The following is a 23,167-nucleotide window of genomic DNA, read 5'->3' on the forward strand; positions in this document are numbered from 1 at the left end:
CGTTTTATCTCTGTATTATCTTTTTAAAAAACAGTTTCTGAAACCCTCAGCTAAATTCTTTTTCTATGCTGTTCTTCCTTGGAGGTCTGGATATAGAAGTCCAAGGGCACCTTTGGCTCAGAGAATTGGACAGAAATCCCATGCACTGGCACATTGACGCACCACCCTGTTGGAAGTATGTTGAATCGGCAAATGTGAATTCGAGTTATAGCAGAGAAATGTCTGCAGAGATTTGCAATCTATTTTGATGGCCCTGAATGTCACATTTCCTTCCCTTCAGAAAAAAATGATCCTGTCATTCAACACCTGTAAAATTCAGGTCTTTTAACATGCTATGATCTTATGACTTGTACCTGGCACGGTGGCAGTTTTCTATTTCTTTTCTTAAGCTACAGTCTCTACCCCTCATTTCTCCAAACTTACAACCTATGAATCTCTGTCATTGATATTCTCTCCTCATAACCCTCTTCTTCTTTATTCTGATCCTATCATTCCAGGACTCCTTTACTTACAGTTTGCCCCATAAAATACCCTAATTTCTCTTCATCCATATTTTTCCATTCATTTCCCTTTCTTTCTCATGGTTTTATAGACCCTGAACTCCTCTGCTTTCTCATCATTCACTAATTAGCATGTCTCCATGGTAACAGACAGTTGCAGAGCGGGAATCATTCTCTGTACCAGCTACTGCTGAGTAACCTCTGGGCCTAGCAAGGAGGGGCCTTGACCTGATTAAGATAGGAAGACTTTTCACTTCTTGGCAGGAGAGGATCCATACATTTCAGAGAAGGCCCTGTTTCCTAGGGGAAGGAATAAGTCAATTTGGTTGAAAAGGAGTGTATACTTGGACTGAGGCATGCGAAATCAAAGTATGAAATAAACTAAGAAAATACTAAAGAAGATGTAGGAAAAATATCTAACGCTGATGCTCTGCTCCTGGTGTGTAAGGATTAGCAGTACTTTGATCTGGAAGATGCTATGAAGCAAATGGTAGCAAATACTTGGTAGCATTTACCTTCTGATTTTACATGTGGAATTCAGTAAGTGTGTGCCATGGGGGTGAGTCAAAAGAGAGAAAAACCCTACTTCCAGTGTTATGAGGTTTATTTATCATTATTTAAAATTTTATGTTCACTCTTTTAAGCTATCAACCCATAATCATATACTTACTAAGCAACTAGAATGGTGTTAATTATTAAAGAAGTTTACTGTTGCATTTTTAAATAACTTACATGGCATTGTATAGTGCATATACGAACACTTTTCCTGTATATTTTCCTATGATTTACAGGCTAGGAAAGATATTATTACTTATAATTTATTGAGCACCTATTATGTTTTTGACACTGAACTATATGGTTTGCGTGTATTGTCTCTGAACTTTGTGACAGATTTTCAAGATAAGAAAGTATTATTTCAAGTTTGTATATGAAGAAATTGAGACTCACAGAGGTTAATTATGTCCCCAAGGTCAAAAGCTAGACAGAGCCTAGCATGGGACTCCTGGATACCTGAAACCAAGTCTGTGTGCAGATACACATTACCTGTACCTTCCTATACGAAGGCGTTTTATTAGTAGAACACTATGTGGGCACAAAGTGTAGCCTCCTATTTTCACAGGAAAACTTTCATCAGTAAGAAGGAGAGGCCGAAGTTTGAGGTCTCCTGTGTTGGAAGCTATAGTAGCTGAGAGGTTGAGGACCCGAAGCAGCAGATGATTTTACTGGTGTCAGGGCATGACATGTTTTAGCAACATGTGGAAACTGCAAGAGCAGGAATTTATCGCTTAAAAGCTTGCTGGTCGTGTTGCAAGCTTGTGTAAACTGGCTGTAAGCATTTTGTCCCCTGACCTATGAACCTGGGCCTGGCATTATTATCCCAAGAACTCTGCTCTTAATGCCAAGTGGGGATGAGAACTGGAAGAGTGCTAAGCGAGCCATCACGCTCCTCTCTCCTCCGTGTCTCTGATGGAAGCATCCCTTTTCCAAATTTGAATGAGAGGTTACCAGTTTGTGTATTGCATTCTGGCGAGTGAAGGTCAACTTACGTCTCAAATTTGATTGGAACTGGGGAAAACTATACCCTTCATTCAGCTTATGAACACAATGTCTGACATCTAAGGGGAAAAATGTATTTGTTGATTGTCTTCTGTATGCCAGTTACTGTGCAAAATGCTTTTGTATGCAGTTGGTGGTGGCCGTTGAGGGTGCATCTCTCTGATCGCCTTTCCCAGGGAGTGTAACTGTCTGGCCCCAGCTGCTGTGGTCTGAAATCTGTCACTAGTTTTGTATAGAGGCCGAGAGGGTCTGGTCACTAATTCCAATGTATGCGTGGGGGAGGGTTTCTCCACATCACCAAGCAATTCTTAGACACCAGCTGGGCATCCTACAATTCAACTAAATTCTGACGTGGAGATGGTGTCAGATCCCACAGGTTAAGGACTCTGTCCGGCAAGAGTGTCCCCACAGCTCCCACTATAGACACTAGTCATAAGCCCAGGTTGTTACCTGCGCTTCTGACCAACGGGCTATAATCAGAGGTTCCAATGACTGCCTCTTTGGGTTTGATTAATTTGTTAGAGGGGCTCACAGAACTCAGAGAAACATTTTACTTACTAGGTCATTGGTTTATTATAAACGGAAATAACTCAGGAGCAGACAAATGGAAGAAATGCAAGGGCCACGTATGGTTGAAGGACACTCCGGTGAAGGACACTCTCCCCAAGTCTCCAAGTGTTTATCAACCCAGGAGCTGTCTGAACCCTGTCCTTTTGGAGTTTTAATGGAGTTTCATTTCATAGGCATAATTGATGAGATCATTGGCCATTGATGATTGATCTCAATCTCCAGTCACCTTCTCTTCCCTGGGGGGTGTGGGACTGAAAGTTCCAAACTTCTAATCAAGGGGTTGGTTGGGACCCTGCCCCCAACCTTAGGTGACCCAGGGACATTCCAAAAGCCTCTCCATTAACGTAACAAAAGACACCTTTACTGAATCGCTTAGGAAATTCCAAGGGTTTTAGGAGTTTTGTGCCAGAAACAGGGACAAAGAGCAAATATATATTTCTTTTTATAAATTACAGCATCACAAGGCCACACTTCTCAAGGGCTGCCCCTAGCCAACAACTAGGCACGGAAGGGCGGCCAAGGCAGCTCTGTTGCTGGGAGATAGAGAGTTCTCCCCATAGGCTTTGCTGCACTTTCTTAGAACTACCATCGAAACTCTTCCACTCACCTGTCCTTTCCACCCTCTCCTTGACAGGGGCCCAACTGCCATTGGGTCTGACGCTTCTCCCAGCCTCCACCTGTTCTTGCCTCACTTTACCTCACAGATGTGTCCCCTGATGAACTTCCCTGACGCCTGCTTCTCGGAGGACCTGTATCGACACGTTGTCTAATTCAGTCTCCCCAAACTTAGGAGCTATTGATGACTATAAGAAATTGAGCCTCGGGGATTCTGAAGTACACATTCAGGTCACCCTGCCAGTGAGTGGCAGTCTTCCAACCCATCTCCGTCTCTTGACTCGTCTCATTGTGCCACACTGTCTAAGACACCTTACTGTACATGTATGTTTCTTCTTTATGTGCTACTTTGCCAGTTGACAAATTCTATGGTAGAAAAAGGAATAGGTAAAGATTAGCCTACAGCTCTCTGCCAAAAGGGAAAACAAAAAAACAAACAAAAAAAAGATCTGGAAGGCAAGTTGTTAATATAAAACATTCACCCTTTTTCTAGAGGAACTTACAATTTAAGCTTCCCTGTACGTGTCACTGACAGGGAGCTGTCTGGCTACATGAATATGTTGTTTTTCTTTTTTTTTTTTTTTTCTCCCTACACCCCTTTTTAGGTAATTCAGAGCTGCAAGTGCTGAATCTATTTTTCAGAGATAACATGTGAATTTGTGACATTCCCTGTGGAGTTTGAGGTCTAGGAACCTAGGAAGAGATCACAACGAAACACAAGCATTGCTTCCAAGTGCTAGAGTGATTATTGTCTGGAAGTCTTAGCATTATTTAAAAGGCAGCTTCTTCTCATTTGGATCAGGCAACGGTGTGTTTTCTGAAGGCGAGAAGGCCTTTCTATAAAAGCCAGTACAGAGTGGGGCTGCAGGCTCCTTGTGTTGTAGCAGAGGCCAGCGGCAAAAGCCACGGTAGCCGCTTCAGGGAAGCACCAGCAAGTGGAACCGATGCCTAATGAATGGAGGGCCCAGTGGGGAAGTGAAGAAAACAAAGGGAGACTTTTTTTTCCCTTCATTTCCCCCACCCCCACCCACCACTTTTTTATTCCAGGAAAGAAAAGTACAGTTTACTGCAATTCATTCCCACACCTGGTGAAGGTTCAAGAGGACAGGGAGCCTGAGGACCTTCACCTGAATGGCTTCTTGAAAGATGCTGTGTTCAGATCTTTGGTGCCAGAAGAACACCGACTCGTCTCCCTCTTTGCTTTGCAGGGCCTCCTTTCATGTGATTTAGAAAATGTATTCTTCTCAGAGCTACGCCACTGGTCTTGTGGGTACTCCTGCTGCCCATCCGTTCTATTTCTCTGGTCGGGGCCCCAAGCAAGAGCAGGCACCTCGATCACTGAATCATTTCCTCAGATGAGTCTACCGCAGAATCTTAGCTCTTGGATGGAGGCCCCCACTGTTGGTCTTCTGCCTCAACATTCCTTTTAACTGAATGGTGTCCCGCTTGCCTCTCTAGTTCGTCTCTCGTGGCTTCTTCACACCAAAACAAAAGTGCTTTCCATTCTAGAAGCTTCCATTTTCCCTATGCCACATGCCTTTGCCCACGCTGTTTCTTCCACCAGTAGCGTCCTGTGCCCCTTGCTAACTCCCTTGCTGTCTGCCCATTTGGTGCGTGTTTAATTCCAGGAAGACGGCGTTCAAGTGAAACCTCCGCGAAGCCTTCCGTGACATCTCCAAACTCGATTAATTACTTCATTCTCTGCGTGTGTCAGTAATTTTGTTTAGCGGAAATTAATTTTGCCTCTCTGTGAAGATACAGATTCACATTCAGTAGATTTTCTGAGTGAGTACTAAGTGCCTGGCACTGGAATGATCACTTTCACATATAGCACTTTTTGAATTTCTTTTTGGTGAAGAGACCAGAGAACATGAGCCTTTTGGATTGAGACTCACTAGTATGGCTTTCTGAAATTACTCTTGACTCTTCAGAAGGAGGAATCGGTATACATATGAGGGGCATTTTTAGTCACTTTTAGTTTGATGAAAAAACAACACAACAAAATCTTCATTGTTCGAGGTCTCTGACTTCCCCAGAAGTTTTGGGGAAAATCGTGAACCCCGCTTCCAGTGACCCTCTGCCACACGAGGACACATATTAATGATCTCTGTAGGTCTCTTTGGAAGGTGCATTATGTTATCACACTTGCCGTGAGCTCTGGGGGCCTCCAGACTCCCTGAGTGGCAGCAGGCATAGGCCCTGCCCCGTTCCACTCTGCATGGCCACTTGAGCCATGAGCAACCCAATCTCAGTCACTCCTTCTTGTAAGGTTGTAAGTAACAGCTAGCATATCTGCAGAATGCAACAAGTACCACTGTTTAATGTGTATAGGATTTTTGACATACTAATTACATCCTGCTCCAAGCCGTGAGGCATAGGTGATCAGCTCCATGAAATAATCAACAGTTGGAAAAAATAACTTTTATTTTTCACTGAGATGACTGTGAAAAAAAAAATTTTTGCTGTTGATAACTCTGCTTTTAGTTGAAAACACAGAGCACAGGCTGGTAAACTATAGCCTATGAGTGAGCCCGTTCTGTTGTTTCTTTTCACACGTAAAGGTTTATTGGAACACAGCCAGGCCATGTGCTTACATATTGCCCGTGACTGCTTTCACATTATAAACACAGAGTTGAGTGGTTGCAGAGAGGCTGGATAACCCACAGAGACTAAACTACTCACTGCTTCGTCCTTTGCAGAAAAAGTGTGCCGATCCCTGACACGGCAATGCAGAGTTCTTCCAGAAACCATCAAGGCAAACTCTCCAACAGCAAGTCCTTACCAAAAGCCTGATTGCAAGAATATTTTTCTCTCAGATCTTAGTATCAAGAAAGTTGGGCTTGCTCTTGAGCCACTGGTGAGTTTGTAATCTTCTGGGCTCTCTGAGTCCTGGAATGGACAGTGTCTTTCTTTCAGTTTTGGCTATGAGCACTTCCTGAACCAAAATTGCCCACCTTCTCTGTAGGTCGTATCGATCTCTACTCACTTTCAGCTTGACCTCTCTTAAATCCTCTTGGCTCTGATTACCTGTTAATTTTCACCTGATAGTCTTTATGGACATACTTGGTGGCAAAAGATGAGGTCTAAATAAATATGTAAGTATGTACATAAATACGAGGTACTTTTTGCACGTCCATAGTCTGTTGTCTAGGATGAGCTGCTGATCTATTTCTACTTCCTAGATCAAAAACTTTGAGGATACTGGCCATGTCACAGGGTGCTTTGCACATAGAACATACCCAATAAATGTGTGGATTTTTTGTTGGCTCATTTTTGGTTTGTTTTGTTTATTTCAAAACAAGCTGGCTTAGAAAACGTTTCAAAGATCAGAATATTTTCAACTTAAATTAATTGGCTGCTGTTGGTATAAATAATAGTCTCTGCAAGATGCTACTGTTGATTCTTTGGTTGAAAAATTGACTTATTTTCATGCTTTTATTAATAAAAAAGACAGTAATTGTTACTACTTATTAAATGGCTAGCATTATCTGATGCATCAATGTACATTGTTGAACTTATCTCTCCTAGCAGTGTGCCGTAGTCCTCGACGTTCCCACTTGATCAGATTGTGAAATAAGACTCAGACACCACTCCTTGCTTGGAGGGAATGTACGGGGCTCTGACCACTGATGCCTGCAGGAGTCTGGTAGGTGACGTCGGTATACGAAGTGGGTGGGTGTACACTGTGGAGTGGTGGGGACCCGTGAGCACGTGTTTGGCCAAAGTGGCAGCTGACACTCAGCCCCAGCTAACTGGGGGCTCAAATATCACCTCACTGTTGCACGCGTTTCCAGTTGTTCAGAAACCAGAAATCCAGATTTTCAGTGAGATGTTTTCATTTTAAAAGCATTGTTCGGGCATAATGAAACGTGCTGTGGATCAGGTCTGGCACCTGCACCACATGTCTTCAGACTCTTGGTGAAGACCACGGCGGTTGGGGCAAACTTCTCACCTGTGAATCTGGATTCTGGACATTCTGATTGGCAACATAACCTCCCTAAGCCTCAGTTTCCACCAAATGATGCTAACATTAGTACTGATTTATACCTAAGAAGTCCGGGACACTTAAATGCCAGTGTCAGACATACTGCAACAATCAGCATGTTGATTCCAGCTGTATTTTGACTTCCTGATAGATTTTGGTGAAGTGTTTAGCCCATGCCTGTCATGTTGAATATAATTGTGAAATGGTTATATACTTATGATTATGGCATAAGGACATGTAGCTAGTAATTTCCTATCTAGGATCTGTAACCAGGTCTTCATGGTGGCAAAGCCACATTCTTTTCTTTTGGTGCAGTCCTGATTCTCATAACTCAGTATTTTGTTACTCTAATTTTCCAGTTGTTTATCACAATAGACGCAGACCAACAACTTGGGAGCAAAGAGTTTCTTCATTTCACTAGTAGACCTATTGATGCTGTCTTGTAAATGAGCAAGCATAGCTGTAGGCATCAAAGATCACAAGAAATATCGAATAGGAGGAAGGGTTTTACTGGGGTGAAAGGGGTACATAGACAAACATGCAGTTCAGCTGATAAATACCTCTTCACTGGTATCGTCGCATCAAACCGGTATTTTTACTAAGGGAAATGGTTAGTATAGTAATGTAACATTTTCCCTAATACGACCTTCTTTTTTTTTTTTTAATAGGAAACTACATACACTACCTGCAGGGTTATTTTGTCCTTAAAGATTTGGGTAAAATACTAGCATATTTTGGCATATAGCGGCAGCACCGAACAAAGGACTGGATTTGGAAATGGAAGTCACAGATTCCACTCTCAGTACTGCATGTAAATAACCATGTGATTTTAGGCAAATCACTCCTTGTATGATGATTAGAGATTATAAACCTAAACTACCAAGAGTGAGAATATTTGTGGGAGTTCTTTGTTTCTAGATAAAAGTGCAGTATTATCACTAGAGTTATATATGTGATGATAGTGGCATAGAGCACACATGAAATCATAAACACTTCTCTACTAGGGAATTAAACAGTGTTAGTAGCTTCAATAACAGAAAGATGCACCTTCAATTGTATTCCTTTTGATTTAGGCCTCATAGAAATAGATAAGTTGAGGTGTTTAATGTCTTTTTTCTTTATTTGTTTTTTGTTCTACCCTGAGAAGCAATTTTGCTCACAGCAAAGAGAATAAAAATGAAGGACTTGAGGAGAGAACAAGAAGTTTGGAATAAGTAATATAAGGAATGTACAGTGGAGATGCTTGGTGTACATGTATGAAATGTTAAGGAGACTGAAAACCCCAGTTGTGTGTAACGTACATGGATTAATTAGCATATTTCATTTTTTTCATTATTATTACTATTTTTTTTGACAATATCCAGTACTCTGGACACAGGAGCAGAGACACAAGCAATATGTATCCATACAAGACCGATTATTATCCAGAGGAATTCAGGAAAAGAAAAACAAGGTAAATATATCAAGGGTTTTGGAGACAGAATTATTTGCTTGATAAACAAGGTGTTTCAGGAATAATGGAAAAGGAAATGGGGAATGAAGGTCCAAAGGAGACTGATTTTCATAGAAGATGTGTATATACTTCAATAATTATCTTTTTGTGAGAATCTGTGAGTGTTAAACTCTTTTAGTCTCTGATGTCTGAAGAGATCTGGTTATGACAGTTTAGGTGGGTATAAAACTGCAGGCTTACTGATTTCCTCCTTAAAATTTAAGAAAGCCATTGTATTCTGGCATATGGTTTTGCTGAAGGGGAAATATATTGTCTAATTGTTGTTCTTTGGTTGGTAGGTTGGTTTTTTCCTCTGGTAACTTTTACGATTTTATCCTTATCCTTGATATTCTTCAGCTTTCTCTCATGTGATGAGGCATGGAGTTATTTTATTTATGTTGGGACCCAGGTATTCCTTCAATTTTGGAAAATTCTTGACCGTATCCCTTTAAGTATTGTGTTTCTAACATATTTTTCTGAAGTTAGATATATGTTTAAGACTCTCATTCTATCCTCTATGACTTTTTGAAGGTTTTTGTTTCTTTTTTCTTTTAAAATTTTTTAAAACATTTATTTATTATTGAAGGACAGAGAGAGACGGAGCATGAGTGTGGGGGGGGGCAGAGAGAGGGGGAGACACAGAATCCGAAGCAGGCACAGGTTCTGAGCTGTCAGCACAGAGCCCAATGCAGGGCTCGAACTCACAAACTGCGAGATCATGACCTGAGCTGAAGTCGGATGCTTAACCGACTGAACCACCCAGGCACCCCTGAAGGTTTTTGTTTCTGTTTCTTGTCCATGATGCATTAAAAGTAATTTCCACAATATCATCTTTCAATGAATTGTGACTTGTCTAGATATTATTTCGGTGTATGAAAATTCTTATTGCTCCATATCCTTGCTAACACTTGGTATTAGTTGTTTTTAGCTTTAAGCATTTTGATAACTGTACCAAAGTGATACCTCATTGTGAGGTTGGCACCTTTATATAAATCTATTGATTCTTTGGATATTCTTTTTTAAGAATACCTGTTCAAATGTCCTACGTCTTTTTCATTGGATTGTTTGTATGTTTCCCTAATTGATTTTTATGAGTTTATATATATTTCGGATATAAACTTTTATTTGATTAAATTGTTGAAAATATTTTCTTCTACACTGTGGCTTACCTTTAAACACTCTTGACAGTGCTTTTTCCCTCTTCAATCAACAGAACTTCTTAATTTTAATATAGTTTAATTCATCATCCTTTTCTTTATTGACCTGTTTAAGAAATCTTTTCCTTCCCTAACATCACAAAATATCCTATGCCTATTATTATTATTGTTGTTGTTGTTGTTGTTCTTGTTGTCAGCCATTCACATAAATATCTACAAACCATTTGGAATAGATTTTGTCTACAACATCATGTAGAGATAATTTTTCTCTCTGTGGATATTCAGTTATGCCAGTAACATTCATTAAAAGACTTCTTTTTCCACTGCTCTGCTGTGGCACCTTTATTATAGATCAGTGTTTATACATGCAGCAATCTGTTTCTGAGCTCTCTATTTTCTTCAGTTGTTCTATTTGTCCACCCTTTGTACTACCAGTATATCATCTTAATTTTATAGCTTTATAATAATCATTGATATCCAATGATATTTCCTCTTTATCTCAGTTATTCTTGGCCTTTTGCATTTTCAAATAGAAATTTAATAATACTTTTTCTCTTTAATTTTTTTATGTGTATTTATTTTTGAAAGAGAGAGAGAAACAGAACACAAGCAGGAGAGGGGCAGATAGAGAAAAAGACACAGAATCTGAAGCAGGCTCCAGGCTCTGAGCTGTCAGCACAGAGCCCCAACATAGGGCTTGAACCCACAAACTGCGAGATCATGACCCCAGCTGAAGCTGGACACTTAACCGACTGAGCCACCCAGGCACCCCAAAATTTAAATATACTTTTAAAATCAGCTTGTCAAGTTACACGCACATCCACCAAACTGTTCGGAGATTGAAATTACATTGGGTCTATAGATAATTTTAGGGAGACTTGATATCTTTATGATATTGACTATTGAGTTGATCAAGAATTATCCTATGGGCATTTAGATCTTTAAAATTCTTTTCAATATTATTTTATAGTTTTCTGCTTAGAGATTTTTTAGTCTCTTATATTTACTTCTTTTTTTAAAATTTATTTATTTATTTTGAGAGAGAGAGAGAGACAGAGACAGAGAGAGAGAAAGAGCACAAGTGGGGAAGGGCAGAGAGAGAGAGGGAGAGAGAGAATCCCAAGCAGGCTTTGTGCTGTCAGTGCAGAGCCTGACGCGGACTTGATCTTAAGAACCGTGAGATCACGACCTGAGCCGAAACCAAGAATGGGACACTTAATGGACTGAGCGACCCAGGCACCCCCTCTTATATTTATTTTTAGGTATTTGATATATTTTGGTATTATTATAAATGATATTTTAAAAAATTTTATTTTTGTGTCTCTAGTGTATGTAGATTCAAATGATTATTGTAATTAACCTTTATCCAGGAAATTCACTTCTTTTTTTTTCAAAAATTTATTATGGAAATTTTTAAACATACAAAAAAATAGAATCGTGTCAAAAACCTCCATGTGTCCATTACTCAGCTTCAACAATTGTGATTAGCCTTTCAATCTCCTAACCTTGTATTTAATTATAATAATTTTCTACATATTATTTTGAATTTTCTATATACATAATCATACTATTGGTAAATAATGACAATTTTATTTCTTTTTTCCCAATATTATTTATCCTTACTTTCCCTGCTCCTTAAGATATTGAGAAAAATTTTGAAAAGAAAAAATAGCTTTCTTACCATGTTTGTGAACCTGACCGGGCCTTTTTATTTTCATCAAATGGAGCTTAGGAAGGAGATTCTCGGGTATCTGAGTGTCACAGGGATCAGTGTTTTGACTAAGTTAAGACATGTTTATTCTTAACTATTTGCATAACTTGAGAAGTGCTAGTCATAACTATAACAGATTCACAACTGTTTTAAAAAAATACCAAAAGCACATCAATATGTAGTTCCTGTGTTTACATGTACTTACATATTTAAACTTAATTCTTGGCATTTACAGGGGCACCTGGGTGGCTCAGTCGGTTGAGTGTCTGACCTTGGCTCAGGTCATGATCTCACAGTTCGTGAGTTTGAGCCCCGCTTTGGGCTCTGTGCTGACAGCCCAGAGCCTGGAGCCTGCTTCCGATTCTGTGTCTCCCTCTCCCCTGCTCATGCTCTGTCTCTCTCTCTCTCTCTCTCTCAAAAATATATAAACATTAAAAAAAATTTTAAAAATTCTTGGCATTTACTTTATGGTTACTAAAGTAATTTGAAAGTCTCATTGAAAAGATAAGGTATAACCACCTACAAACTGACATACTTATGTGTTCTAGAGTTTGTGAAAATGCCTTTAATTGGCTTATGCAGAGAATGAATTTCAACTCTGACAGTAACCTGCTATTCAACACACTTTATAGTTCTTATCCGTAACAGGCAATAGCAAATGTAAAGAAATTTTTAACTGTGAGAATTGAATGCTAAAAAAATTAACAGTTTATTAGGTTGTATTTTATTTAACAACCTAGGAAGTTCATGGCCATTTGCAGTTTCAGTGTAATTTTCAGGTGCAATTGGGAATTTGGCATTCTCAATGGAGCTGTTAGTCTGGCAAACCTTGTAGGTGAAATAAATACATTTAATAACACATGCGAAGGGAACATTCTAAAACCAACTTTGATGGCTTCATTTTCTACAACTGAACTGGGTCACCCAACATGGCTCTTATTGTTCTGATGTTGGGGTACAGTCTTTTTTCATAATAAATGTATGACTGTCAGGAGACATGAGCTTGACATACATGGATCTCAGCCTTCATACCTCTGTCTGTTACGTTCTTATGAAATTCTTTTTCATTGCTCTAGCAACTTCGATAATTTCTTGTCAGCTACTGCATTGGGTCCCTGTGTTCTTCCACAGCCCCTACCACAGGGACATCCCCCTCTCTTTGTTTTTAATATACATTTTTTAAAGTTTATTTATTTTGAGAGAGAGGGTGCGTGTGGAGAGAGAGAGAGAGATTGAGCAGGAGAGGGGCAGAGAGAGAGGGAGAGAGAGAATCCCAGGCAGGCTCCACACTGTCAGTGCAGAGCCTGAGGCAGGGCTCAAACTCATGAACCATGAGATCATGACATGAGCCGAAATCAAGAGTCAGATGCTTAATTGTCTGCGCCACCCAGGTGCCCTAGGCATCCCCTCTCTTTTACCCAATCTTTTTTATATTCTTTTAGGATATAAAATACATTTTACATATGTTATTGCTCTGTATTCAGAGTAGAACTGATGCATCAGAGTGTGAATATTGTTTCATCTTGACCAGAAGTCAGATTTGGGGTCACTCTAGCAGCAAGGTGGAGGACAAACTGGAGGCAAGCAAGAATGGAGACAGAGCCACTGTATGAATCTTGAGAACAGGGCCAGTGCCATGGAGGTGGAGAAGGGAAGAACAATTTTATAAATCAGCAGATGTAACTAGAGACCTCTGAATCTGTTTCCCGACTCAGAATTCTGGGGACTATGGGTGTGTGAGGAAAAGCTGCACTGAGAATCAGGAGGGCAGATATCAATGAAACCGAAGATGTTGATGGATCTTACAGTTAAGGATTTAGGAGTCAACATTCCTGAGATGCTTGGATCAGAGCCTAAGTATGGTGTGGCAAGATGGGGACAGGATGGGAGGAGATACAGGGTCAGACTAATACACACTGAACTGGCCACCATCATGGGGGAGAAACTAGCTTTGTGCTTAGAAAATTTACAGAAACGAGTTGGAAAATGGTAATAAACCTTTCGAAGAATGGAAAGATATGACAGGGAATTGGGGGAGGGGTGTGGAGAGAGAGAGAGAGAGAGAACTAAATCAGGGAGTTAAACAATAAGTGAATATTTCTGTTAGTCCAAATTCTTCCCCAAACTGAAAGCAGTTATGGATGCCTGACTTGGCCCTGTGAGAATTATCCAGTGTTGCTGCCTCATAATATCTGGGAGTCTAGAAAATGGAGGGATACAATGAGTGATATAAGAAAACACTCATGTCTTCTTTTCAAAATAAGTAACACATAGACTTCCTGTTCCATTTGATTTTATGTTTGATATATTGTGTAACTATCTGGATATTTATATCCCACTGCAGCTTAAGTAAACCAGAGCTGAGAGACCAAGGAGGCATGATCTCATAGTACCTATGAAAAGAGAGGTTTCCATCTATTCATTCTTTTGCTCTATTCATTCATTCATTCATTCATTCATCATTCATTCATTCATTCATTCAGCAAATATCTATTAAGGGCTTATTAAGTGCCAGAAGTAGTCTGAGCCCTGGAAGTACATCAGTGAGCATTATTGTAAAATTTAATTTGTAGAAAACTGGAGTAGTAAAACACAGAAACAGAAAAGGCATGTGTACTTTCTTTCTGAAGTCTTCCAGTAGCAGTGGAAGAAGAACAAGGACCAAGTCTTTTAATCACTAGCTTGATGGCCCTTCAATGACTTCAGTTCTGAAAGCAAATATTTTGAACAAATGTGTTAGTTTACACGTGACTGCTAAGAGTTGGGGGTACAAATGTAAAGTAGGATTGCAGGTCTTAAGAAACAGATTTGAAGCCAGCTAGCCAAACAATTACAAACAAATGGCGTGATCATGGTTCTGATAAAGCTCAACACAGGGAGCTATGGAGCACATAGTAGGTTCAGTTACATGCCCCAGAAGGGATAGAAAGGCTTCTAGAGAGGCCCTCCCAGCTGGCTCTGGAAGGAGAGGGAAATAGCCAGCATTGATATGGAAGGAGCAGGCAGCAGGAAGAGAATGTGCAAAGATTTTCACTAATACTACCCTGGAGCTGGCATCTTGTTACAATCTCTTTCAGACCTTTTTGGAATTAAGCTTTCTCCCTCTTTCTTGACACACTAGAGGGTATTTTCTTCACCAAACTCCCTTGCCTGACAGAAGGCAGAAGAGTGACCAACTTTGGGAGTGGAGGTGCACGTTGACTGGGAAGAAATAAGAGGGAGACTTCTGGAGTGCTGGAATGTTCTAGATCTTGATCTGGGTGTTGGTTGCATGCGTGTATACACATGGAAAATTCTATTGAGCTATATGCTTGTTAGAGCCATGCATTTCACCATACATTGAGCTAGAGCTCAATGAAGCAAGAGCTAAACCTCCCAGCCCAAGTGACATGATAACACTCATGCCATTCCTGTCACATTACTTTTCATATGATACAATCTGTGCTTGGCACCAGGTATATTCTGGGTTTTTTTTTTGTTGTTATGTTGACTTTTATTTTTCATTCTCTGCTTATTTTTTGTAGGAGAATCTTTGCAGAAACCTTTTCAGATTACCTATGCCATTCAAAAGCTTGATTTTGTCCTGGGCTCCTCCTTGTCCTCTGTTAAGGAATCTCCACAGTCTTAGACTGAGAATATATGAACCCATACACAGGGTACAATTCATTTGATAGCGTTTTAGAGGCTTCTGTGGCATACAGCTGTGGAACACGTGGTTTTTTTTTTCCATTAAAAAATTTTTTTTTAATGTTTATTTATTTTTGAGAGAGACAGAGAGACAGAGCACAAGCAGGGGAGGGGCAGAGAGAGAGGGAGACACAGTCTGAAGCAGGCTCCAGGCTCTCAACTGTTAGCATGGAGCCTGATGCAGGGCTCGAACTCACGAACTGTAGATCATGACCTGAGCCAAAGTTGGACGCTTAACTGACTGAGCCACCCAGGAGCCCTGAAACACGTGTTTTTGTTTCTCTCTTTGGGTGCATTGCAGAAGGGGATAATTCTACTACTTCTCTTATTGTATCTGGGAGAGTGAGCTATGTATGCTGTTATGTACTCTATAAATTTTGCCGAGACGAGATGAGTGTGGAAAAATCCAGAAATTGTTTGTTTCTATTTTGATTTATGAGCTTCTTAGAAAAGAGAAGGGAAAGACCTAAATAGTATACTTAAGGGATCTTATTTCTTCCCAACCCCTGGAACAGATTAAAAGAGGAGAAGAAATAAAACAATCTTGAAAGTTGATTGAGGGATAAAACACCCACAGAACAAATTTGACTTATTCAAGTTTTATGAATCTCCAAATAGCAGGTTTAAGTAGGTTTGCCAGAGCTTAGGTATATGTGTCTGCCAAGCAAGCTAACTTTCTAAAGAACGGAGTTCTTTGCATTTTCTCAAGTCAAAAATCAAGTTTGTAGCTTAGCTTTTGCTCTTGGAAAATATCAGATGAAAAAGAGAAGAAAACAGGCCATTTATTTAGTGATTGTAGAATACCTTGAATGAGAAATCTAATCTCAGGTAAGGCAATTCACGGGTCAGATGAAGCTCCACATGAGGGTTAGAAAACTAAGCCTGGATTCCTTTCATGTTGCTCAGACAGGGTGATATTTGAGGCTCGCTAAGGCAAGCCTCATTGAATACTTGAAAAACCCTTCAACAGACCTGTACTGTAAATGTTAAACTTGCTTTAAGAGGCCAGATTTTTTTTTAATTTTTTTTCAACGTTTTTTATTTATTTTTGGGACAGAGAGAGACAGAGCATGAACGGGGGAGGGGCAGAGAGAGAGGGAGACACAGAATCGGAAACAGGCTCCAGGCTCCGAGCCATCAGCCCAGAGCCTGACGCGGGGCTCGAACTCATGGACCGCGAGATCGTGACCTGGCTGAAGTCGGACGCTTAACCGACTGCGCCACCCAGGCGCCCCTAAGAGGCCAGATTTTAAGTGTTTCCCAGCACTGGAAGAAATGATAATTATGTAAAGTGATAGAGGTATTAGCTAACAATACCATTGCAATCCCATTGCAATACAAATATATTAACTCAATATGTTGGGCATCTTAAACCTCCACAATGTTGTGTAATGTTACACAAACGTCACTCAGTGAAAAAACACAAATCAAACCAAACCACAACCGCCACCGCCACAAAAACTCCTTCTAGAGCTGTCCTTCCTCTGATGGCCTCGGTTCCCAATTCTCTCTTCTTCACACCAGGACTGCCAGTCACCTCACAATGGCTCTGTGGTCCAAGGCCACTCGATATGGGCCCTCACCTTGGGCTTCAGGAATGCTCACACCTTGTCTATCTTTGGTCCTGACCAAGGGATCCTGGTCCTCGGGATCCTGACCTCTGTCATCTAAAGGTTACTTGTTGATTCCAGAACCAAATTGTGCAAATGTGTTTATTGATGCAATTCTGCTAATGGGAGATGTTATTGTACCATGATGCCCTCGTTTTACTTTCATTAATCAAATGACATTAAAATGTTTTGTTGTAAAAAAATGAGAGAACACAGTAATCGTGCTTAAGAGAATGAAAAGATTCAGGATCTTTTCACCCAGTAACTACTGTTAACATATGCATATTTGTGCACATGCATATACACATGTATATAACTTTTTGCCTTTTTCATTTAAACAATATTTAACTAAAAGCATTTCCAAAAACGTTGAAAAAAAAATTTTAAAAAAATGGGGCGCCTGGGTGGCGCAGTCGGTTAAGTGTCCGACTTCAGCCAGGTCACGATCTCGCGGTCCGTGAGTTCGAGCCCCGCGTCAGGCTCTGGGCTGATGGCTCGGAGCCTGGAGCCTGTTTCCGATTCTGTGTCTCCCTCTCTCTCTGCCCCTCCCCCGTTCAGCTCTGTCTCTCTCTGTCCCAAAAATAAATAAAAAACGTTGAAAAAAAAATTAAAAAAAAAAAAGCATTTCCAAGTCAGTAAATATGTTTCCAGGACATCGTTCTCTGTGGCTGTAAAGTATTTTATTTTTAAAATAAATGACTATTTATTTAATAGTCACTTGCTCTTGGATAGGCAACTACTGTGCATTTTTTCTCTATTAACTAAATTGTGAATCCTGCTAAATCATCTATATTCTGAATAATAATGTTCTTAGAAAACATCTTCGACCTAGAATCTCCGGGTCAAATGGGTGCATAAGAAACACCTGGTCACTTTCTCAGCTAGCTTATCTTTATTGTTTAAAAAAAGGAATGTATGCCCATTGTAAAATCTCGATCATATATAATGAAAAGTAACTTCTTCTTCCACCAGAGACTCTTGGTTCTCCCACAGGCAACTACTGTTAAACATTTCTTCTGGTACCTTCTGGAAATAGTCTGTGTAAGCATATACATGTAGTATATATTTTTCTTTTTACAAATGGATGTACATGCTTTATTCTGTACCTTTATTTTGTATAATCAAAAGAAAATGTATTTGGAGCTTCTTCCAGTTTAGAACACATAGATCCAACTCATGATTTGTGCTGGCCACATAATAATGATGGTATGAATGTATCAAATTGGATACGATCGTTGTTCTGTTCATGGAATTAGGCTGTTTTCTCTCCTTTGTTAAGACAAATACAGCAACAACACTCTCATACATCTGGGTTTTTGTACATATATGAACCTTGACAAACTCTTGCAAGTACAGTTTTAAGGCTTTTGATACATATCCCCAAACTGTCCTTTATTGAAGAATACATTTATGTTATTATGAGGAGAAAAAGGACATAGCCCTCCCTTCACCCCCTTCCCCCCACTTTATTTTTTTTTTTACAAAAAAGCTTTAGGGACAATATTTAAGTTCCTTTTTTTAAATGTTTATTTGTTTATTGAGGGGGAGGGAGGGGCAGAGAGAAAAGGAGAGAGAATCCCAAGCAGGCTCACGCTGTCAGTGCAGAGCCCGACATGGGGCTCTATCCCATGAATTGTGAGATCATGACCTGAGCTGAAATCAAGAGTCAATTGCTTAACTGACAGAGCCACCCAGGTGTCCCTAAGTTCTAAGGACCAGCTGTAAAGTTGGGGTTTTCAGCCCCAACTGGGTAAAGAAGGAAACTGGGTAAAGGCAGCATCTCTTTAATATCCTTCTGTTCCTCCCTCAAAGAAGCCATTTCCTAACATGCTGGATTGTTAGTGAGTATCCACAGAGACATTTCAACTTCAGCTCCTTCACCAGGAAGGGCACCACGACTCTGCCCAATCAAATTTCTCAGTCTATTTCTTTGCCAACCGTGTCACCAGTGCTTCTTAGCATTTTTTTTTTAATTACTTAAGTATCTCTGTCTCAGGTATATTATTCCTTATCTTTTTTTACTTAGAGTGTAAACTCCTTGAAAGTAGTGGATTATTTTGTTCAGTATTACATTTCCTGCTCTATTCACTATTCAGTGTTACGTATTCCTGGTCTATTGGAGTGGCTTAGTCAGTTTTTATTGAAAGCATGAGTCAATTCAGTCAAGCAACAGAAGTTTCTAGAAATCCCCATATCATAGCTCACTTGTCACAAGTTTCGTACTATTGTTTTGTGTGTTATCACCCTCTGAATTAAAGCAAGAATTTTAAATCTGTGGTTAGGGATGAGCTTCAGAGGGTGTGTGATAAGCTTATAGGCCAAGTCTGGGGTACATGTGAGAGTGTGTCTTTTGGGGAGTGGGTGGAGAAAAGGAGAAGTTTCCTCGTGCTTATGGAAACTCATTTGTTTCATCTTTTTATTTTTTTTTACTCTCAAAAATAATTTAGCATAAATTATGCTAAAGCAGATATGTTAAGAATCATTCTTTTAATGTGACTGGTGAACTAGGTGTGATGTTCTTGACTTTAAAATAGATACTAAGCTGATTAAGCAGCGTTGGGTAATTGTAGGGCAAACAATATTATGGGGAGCAAAGAACCCTTTCTAGTCAGAACCATGCTTTTTCTTCTGTATTTGTAATGATTGCTGGAGAATTCTTGGGTAGAAAAGAAAAAGGTGTGTTATTTTCACATTCACTTTGAAAGAGAGATAATCTAACTTACATGACAAAATATTCAAAAATAATTAAAAATGAAATATTCTGATTGATGACACTTATAGATCAGTAAAGAAGATTAAATGTAATGTTTTATAATTTTAAAATGTTTTTCATGTGATTTTTCTCATATTACAAGAAAAGGTTCAGAGAGTGCTAAGTGGATTACTAAAATGATTTAATATTTTTAAATATTTCCCTGTTCAAAGAAAATTTAAGTAACCGGTATTTTGAACATGAGATTGTTACACACATGAAACTCGGGGGATACATGGAAAGGCAGAGCATGTTCCTTTTGAAGAGGGATTTCGTTAGCATGTGGGAGGAAACAGCACAGTGTTTGGTCTTCTGGTTAAAGGTAGTACTGAGAGAATTGACAGCTTAGCCAAGGGACCTGGAAAGGGGGCTGTTGGACAAAACATAATGAGGAGAAGAAATTGCTTTAGAAAGCTGTCTGGAAAAATAATAAAGGTAATAAAGTAATAACATGTTATTTTCAGAGTCAATATTAGCATGTGCCCAGATCCCTTCCAAAACAAAAAACCAAAAAAACCCCTACAAAAAACAAAAAACGAAACACCAGAAAAACAAAACGAACAAGTCGTTTAGGAAAAAGAAGGAGATGGGGTGGGGGGGTTTGATTAGATGAATCTGGACTAGATTTCATGAATAAGTGGTTTGGCCTTGGCACAGAACACTTTCATTCCTTTTCGCATTCACTATCAGGTTAGCAGCTGCTATCTCTTATTTTATTTATTTATTTTTAAATGTTTATTTTTTTTGCGAGAGAAAGAGAAAGAGAGAGAGAGAGAACTCATGGAGGAGGGGCAGAGAGGAAGAGAGAGAGAGAGAGAGAGAGAGAGAGAGAGAGAGAGAGAGAGAATCTCAAGCAGGCTCTGCGCTGTCCGCATACAGCCTGACCTCACGAACCCAGAAGCGTGAGATCATGACCTGAGGAGGAATGAAGAGTCCACCGCTCGACTCACTGAGCCACCCAAGCACCCCTAAGTTAGCAGCTGTTATATATTAGTGCTGTGTTAAGGAACACAGGCTATTGGCTGCTCTGGCCAATGCACGGGAAGTGGCCCGCTTCAAGTACAGTTTAGTGTTTTGTGGGTGTTTAGAAGGCGAGCTAAAAGTGGGACAGGTCCTTATCGTACTCAATTTTATAATGAATCAAGATTGTGATTCTCTGCGACCCCACTACGCAGGTAGGGAAAATAAACTGCAACAGGGACACAGTCCTAACCTCAGATTCCACAGCTTGGCCAAAGTTAGTCTCGTCACTGATGCTCATCTAGACTGTCAACCTCTGGCCCATGCCGAACATGCTTCAGGTAAATTGAAATAAAGATTATATTGTAATATGAACAAATTACCCTGTTAAATTTGTAAATGTTTCCTAGTTGACAGAGGCTGGGGTTACTCACACAGAGTAATTGGACATTAAGCTGCTATACGGTGGCCTATTAACTACAGAACAGCTTTGACGAGAGATTGATTTTTAACATTTTTAATTAACAAAGAATGAGCAAGATAAATCTGAAAGGTGAGGAGCCACAAGAAGTTGTGAAGAGTGAGAAATTTGAAAACAGTTATTCACTATCCTTCAACGTATTAACATGATCCAGCATGGTTAAAAATGTTTCAGTTTTTAAAATTTTCTTATCAGAAGTAGAACACCCACATTTATGATTGCCCAGGTGTAATGTATGTTAAGATGTAAAATTTATAATAAGTATTTAAAATGCTATGTTATCATGAATTTGATGGATGTAGGATTAGGAAATGATACAGCCCCACCCCCCCCATTAGCAACTTTTAAAAGAAAAGAAAGTCTAGTTAGAAAACATTCTCATATATGAAATAAGCTTTCCAGTTGTGCATGGATATTCATTAGTCATGTGTTTCTTGTTTTAGCTCAAGTCTTAATATTAGAAATAAGATAGAGACTTTATTAAACCACACACACACACACACACACACACACACACACACACACAAATTCACCAAAGTTAGAACAAATTACTCTCAGCCATGAAAATAACCATGGATTCAATTAGTACAAATTTGAAATGGCTGATACCCAGAGAGGTATCCATATACTAGTTAAACATATTTTAAAGAGGTAATGTTCAGTTTCTCTCTTGTTTTAATAAACCTTCATTTTGGAAAAATAGAAAGAACCTGGACATCACTTCAAAGTGGCTCATTAATTGGGGCGCCTGGGTGGCTCAGTCGGTTAAGCATCCAACTTTGGCTCAGGTCATGATCTCAGGGTCCATGAGTTCAAGCCCCGCGTCAAGCTCTGTGCTGAAAGCTCGGAGCCTGGAGCCTGCTTCAGATTCTGTGTCCCCCTCTCTCTCTGCCCCTCCCCTATTCATGCTCTCTCTCTCTCTCTTTCTCAAAAAATAAACGTGAGGAAAAATTAAGAAAGGATTTATTAACATATTAGTAAGTTAGGATTTATAGTTGTTCTCATAGTAAAAATTATGATTTATTTTTCACATAAGTGAGTTACCTCCATGAAGAAACTAAAAATTTGCATGATGCAACTTAGGTTGGTTTCAGAAATACCTCATGGACTCCATCTTTTATTTCCATTCTCTCATGATCTATGATAATTTGCCCAGTCTAATGGTTGCCTGATTCACGGTACAATTTTTGTGCCTTGGTAACAATTCAAAACTATGACACTTTTTACTACTATTCTTTGATCTACAAACTTACTTGGGGGAATCATGCTCTTTCTCTTTCCCTCCCTTTCTTTCTCCAACTTTTTAAGTATGTTCCTCCTTCTCGTATCCATTTCCTTTTAAATAAGTGATGTCCCCTTAGCCTTATCTAATCAGATTAAAAACAGTGACTCAGATTACGAAATTATATTTTGACAACAGGGTAATCTGAAGCCCTTTCCAAGCTCAGTTGATGTTCAGACGGGTTATCTCTTTGCTCCTTCCTCTGAAGTAACTCGTGGATCTGATGCAGTAACTCCCCTCCAAGGGGGATGACAGGTAACACTGGCTCTAGCAGTCGGTTGTTATAGTCACTTATTCTGACCCCCAGTTTCTTTCTCTCTCTCTGTTGCTCCCCCTTTCTTTCTTCCTCACTCTTTTCCTCTTGACTAAAAAGTGATCTTTAATGACTCGCTAAATGACAACCCCCTCGCACCAGGAATTTTCATGCCAATATTGACCTCACCTTTCTGAGAACCAAGGGGATAAGTAATCAATTCAGACAGAAGAACAGATAGAAATGAATGTGAAATGTGGCAGGGGTCTTAGCCCAAGTTGTGTCCATTGTGAGATCCAAAGATGTGTGAGCCGGTCAGGTGGATTGATGGGGAGACCCACTGAAAGTTGTTTTGTGGGAGGCATTACTGGACAACCCATCCAAGGCAGAGAGGGAGCCAGGCATGAGACACTTCCTTCAATAACAACACCTCAGACTTATGAGGGGAAGGGAGATTCTGGGGATTTCTCGGGTGGTGGTATCTATCAGCCCAGCCCAGCACATTCTTCCCCCCTCCCCCAGTTGAACTCATGTCTGAGGCTTCCAGTGACCTGT

The 23,167-nt window shown here is 39.8% G+C and overlaps 1 long non-coding RNA gene across 4 annotated transcripts in view; it reads left to right on the forward strand.

The window, feature by feature from the left end:
• LOC131484030 (uncharacterized) overlaps positions 1 to 23,167 on the forward strand; it is a 37,960-nt gene that overhangs the window by 9,724 nt on the left and 5,069 nt on the right. For 2 of the 4 annotated variants that reach the window (XR_009247980.1, XR_009247991.1), the window contains exons 1-3: positions 3,194 to 6,099; positions 6,771 to 6,892; positions 7,896 to 8,680. This is a non-coding gene — a long non-coding RNA (uncharacterized LOC131484030). Of the gene's footprint in view, positions 1 to 155; positions 1,041 to 3,193; positions 6,100 to 6,770; positions 6,893 to 7,895; positions 8,681 to 23,167 lie in introns of those variants that run through there. The other 2 variants (XR_009247983.1, XR_009247988.1) reach the window with 2 other exon arrangements.

This window comes from Neofelis nebulosa, chromosome 1, assembly GCF_028018385.1.
Source record: "Neofelis nebulosa isolate mNeoNeb1 chromosome 1, mNeoNeb1.pri, whole genome shotgun sequence".
NCBI classification, from domain to species: domain Eukaryota; kingdom Metazoa; phylum Chordata; class Mammalia; order Carnivora; family Felidae; genus Neofelis; species Neofelis nebulosa.